Below are 4,417 nucleotides of genomic sequence, written 5' to 3' on the forward strand. Positions count from 1 at the left end.
GGTCAGTTATTCAGCTGGTTTGGTGGGGTGGGAACCTCTGCAGGTTCTCCCCCCCCTGCTCAACTTTTGGCCAAAGGAAGAGGCAAGAAAGGAGAAAGCAGCTGAGCAGCCAAGGGCAAACTCACCCTCAAGGGGTGAAGAAGCAAGTTCTGCAGCCCTGTCCCAGGGGGGAGGGGAAAAAAAAAAGAACTGATGCAACTTCCAGCAGGTCTTGCTGAGCTGCTCCTCAAAATAAACAGGTTGTTGATGCCAGGGAAGGCTGGGGCAGCTGCTCCCAGGGGCCTGACTCTGCAGCTCCTGCTCTGCTCTGGAAGGTGAAGGCTGCAGCTCTGCCCCTCTTCACACCTCTTCCCACCTCCTCCCAGCTCCAGTGGGGCTGGTGCAGGCAGGACAGGCCTGGAGAAGATCAACTGGAGATTGGAACCACCTTTCCTGTTGGAGAGGAGTGATTTGTTACCTGCTTCCAGCTCTTGTGGCTGCCCCATCCCTGGGGGTGTTGAAGGGCAGGTTGGATGGGGCTTGGAGCAGCCTGGGCTGCTGGGAGGTGTCCCTGCCCATGCAGGGGGTTGGGTCTAGATGGTCTTCAGAGTCCCTCCAACCCATTCCATGACTCTATGATTCTATGAACTCCCACCTGGATCACCCCAAGCCAGCTCCCCCAAAGCCCAGATGAGGTCAGTTTTTGGGCAGCTCCCCTTGCCAAGGAGGGCACCTGACACCCTGGAGCCCCAACTCCCCCCTTCACACACACACCCCCCATTTCCAAGCATCCATTGCCTCTCTCTCCACTCAACTCTTCCAGGGATTTCTGCCCCCACCCCCCAAAAGAAAAGATGCCACCAACTCTCTTGACCTCTGAACTCAGCTGAGCCCAGGGAGGAGGGTTTGCAGCTGCCCTTGTGCCCTGAGGGGGGAGACATCTGGGGGTGACAGTTAATGAGACAAGGAGAAAGGAGAGGAAATGGGTGTTTTCTTAGCACCTCCCAGCTCCTGGGAACTTGATGGTTTTGGAATATTAAGAGGCAGGGAAGTTAATTAATATCCAGAACAAAGCCAGAGCTGTTTGGCTTCTGGGAGAAGGGAAGCAGAGCAGACAGGAAGGGGGGAAAAAAGAAAGAGAAAATATTTGTGTTGTCTTCAAGAATTTGTTTTCTGTGTTTTGTCAGCAGCTCAAATAGAGATGGAGCCCTTGAGGGGGGGGGAAGGGATTCAATTTTGGAGACCAAAGAGGCTTTTTGATGACAGGCAGGAGGGTTTGGATGAGCTGTGGGAGCAGCTCCTGTGGGCTTGTTGGGGCTGGGGAGGTGGCAGAGCAGCAGTTGTGACCCCCTGCTCTGTGTCACTGCCCCAAGAAGTTGCTCTTTGAGGTGACACTTCTGTGAGACCCCCCCTGGAGGTCTTGGGGACATAGTGGAGTGACACGGTGGGGTTGGGTTGATGGTTGGACTTGGTGATCATTTGGAGGCCTTTTCCAGCCTTGATGATGCCATGATTCTATCCAGGGGCAGCTCAGCCTCAGAGCAGCTGCAGCCACTGCTGCCCAAAGCACAGACTGGGAACAGGAGAGACAGCAGGAGCTGGGCAGACTGGGGAGGAAGGATGCCAGGTGGGGAGCAGAACCATGGAATGGTTTGGATTGGAAGGGACCTTCAAAATCATCCAGATCCAACCCCCCTGCATGAGCAGGGACACCTCCCAGCAGCCCAGGCTGCTCCAAGCCCCATCCAACCTGCCCTCCAACACCCCCAGGGATGGGGCAGCCACAGCTTCCCTGGGCACCCTGGCCCAGGCTCTCCCCACCCTCACACTCCACAATTCCCTCCTCAGCTCCAACCTCCAGCTCCCTCTCCCACTTTTCATCCCTCCCCCTCATCCCATCCCTCCCTGCCCTTGGCCCAAGTCCCTCCCCAGCTTTCCTGGAGCCCCTTCAGGCCCTGGAAGCTGCTCTAAGGTCTCCCTGGAGCCTTCTCCTCTCCAGGCTCAACACCCCAGCTCTCCCAGTTTGTCTTTCCTGGATACTGGATCTTAGGAGAAACTTCTTCCCTCCCAGGGGAATTAAACCCTGGCCCAGGCTGCCCGGGGAGGTGGTTGAATCTCCATCCCTGGGAGGGGTTTCAAAGCCTTGAGGGACACGATTCAGCACCAGGAGATTGGGTTTCATGGTTGGACTGGATGATCTTTGCCAACTAAACCCAATTTCCATGTTTCCTGGATCCCCTTCAGGCACTGGGAGCTGCTCTAAGGTCTCCCCAGGTTACCCTACAGAGGTGCCCAGTTTGGGGTGAGGATCCCACCCCCCAAATCTCCCACTTACCTGATTGGAAGGGACCTTCAAAATCATCCAGATCCAACCCCCCTGCATGAGCAGGGACACCTCCCAGCAGCCCAGGCTGCTCCAAGCCCCATCCAACCTGCCCTCCAACACCCCCAGGGATGGGGCAGCCACAGCTTCCCTGGGCACCCTGGCCCAGGCTCTCCCCACCCTCACACTCCACAATTCCCTCCTCAGCTCCAACCTCCAGCTCCCTCTCCCACTTTTCATCCCTCCCCCTCATCCCATCCCTCCCTGCCCTTGGCCCAAGTCCCTCCCCAGCTTTCCTGGAGCCCCTTCAGGCCCTGGAAGCTGCTCTAAGGTCTCCCTGGAGCCTTCTCCTCTCCAGGCTCAACACCCCAGGTTCTCTCACCCTGTCTCCAGAGCTGCTCCAGCCTTGGTTCATACTCCCAATCTTTGTGTGCTTTGTCCTCAAGTCTCTCAGGGGGGCCTGAGCCCACCCTGTGCCCAGGTGGACCAGCAGGTCTTTGATCTGTGGTGGAAGAAAATGGATCCAGAGGTCAGGGAGCCTTGATGTTCTGCTTCCCAAAGGAGGCAACAAGCCCTGTGTCCCCCTCTGGTGCCTCTGGTCACTCTCCTGTGCTCCTGCTCCCAAGCCAAGTGCTCTCTGTGTCCTGCCCTGAACAGCAGGCAGGTCCAGCTGCAGGAGCAGCTCCTCTTGGGCTGCCTCTCAGGGCTGGGCAGTTGGCTGGGACCCAGCAGGCATCTGAGCCCAACACATGCTTCAAGTCAAGCTCTGAGTGCTAAAAATAGGGGTGGAGGAATTGCCAGGCTGGACCATGCCCAGGGTCCATCTCTGTCACCTGCCCTGGTCTCCAACAGAGACCAGCATGGGAGAGGCACAGAAAACCCTGGGGTGACCTCCTGGGAGGAGATGGAGGCTGGGGTAGGGATGGAGGAGGCTGCTCAGGAGCTCCTGGGAGGAGATGGAGGCTGCTCAGGACCTTCTGGGAGGGGATGGAGGCTGCTCAGGACCTCTTGGGAGGAGATGGAGGCTGCTCAGGACCTTCTGGGAAGAGATGGAGGCTGCTCAGGACCTTCTGGGAGGGGATGGAGGCTGCTCAGGACCTTCTGGGAGGGGATGGAGGCTGCTCAGGACCTTCTGGGAGGGGATGGAGGCTGCTCAGGACCTTCTGGGAGGGGATGGAGGCTGCTCAGGAGCTCCTGGGAGGAGATGGAGGCTGCTCAGGACCTTCTGGGAGGGGATGGAGGCTGCTCAGGACCTTCTGGGAGGGGATGGAGGCTGCTCAGGACCTTCTGGGAGGGGATGGAGGCTGCTCAGGACCTTCTGGGAGGGGATGGAGGCTGCTCAGGACCTTCTGGGAGGGGATGGAGGCTGCTCAGGACCTTCTGGGAGGGGATGGAGGCTGCTCAGGACCTTCTGGGAGGGGATGGAGGCTGCTCAGGACCTTCTGGGGGAGATGGAGGCTGCTCAGGAGCTGCTGGAGGCTGCTCAGGACCTGCTGGGAGGTGATGGAGGCTGCTCAGGACCTTCTGGGAGGGGATGGAGGCTACTCAGGACCTTCTGGGAGGAGGAGGAGGCTGCTCAGGACCTTCAGCTCTCGCTACCCAGGTGATGCTTCCCCCGTGCCAGCACAGCTTGAGCAGGGAGGTTTCTGGGGCTAATCAAGATGGACAGAGAAACACCCCAGCATCTCTGGAGCTCTCAGCCAGCAGGAAGGGGGAAGCAGATGGGCTGGAGGAGGCAGGGAGCTGCTGCTCAATGGCTTGATGGAGAGGCCTTTGAGGGAGATGGATTGGAGAGGGAACTGCTGGAGGAAAGGGCTGGGAATGGGGCAGGGGCCCAGGGAGAGGATGGGAAGGGAGAAAGGCCTGGAGAGAACAGATGGATGGACACAAAGACTGGAAGGGAAGAGAGGGACAGATGGACAGGCAATAGAGAGAGTCAGGAGAAGAGAGGGATCTGAACCTAATGAGATTGGATCCGATGATGACAGACTCGATTAGAGCAATATTATGATCAGGAGCTTCTGTCGCTATTTGGCTTTTGGGGGGGGGGGAACAAAAGGCAGGGGGAGCACGGGGGGAAGGGGGGGCAGGGGCGGAGGAAAGGGCAGGGGCTCC

The sequence above is a fragment of the Chaetura pelagica genome, unplaced genomic scaffold (assembly GCF_000747805.2).
Source record: "Chaetura pelagica isolate M959 unplaced genomic scaffold, ChaPel_1.0 scaffold823, whole genome shotgun sequence".
In the NCBI taxonomy this organism is placed as follows: Eukaryota; Metazoa; Chordata; class Aves; order Apodiformes; family Apodidae; genus Chaetura; species Chaetura pelagica.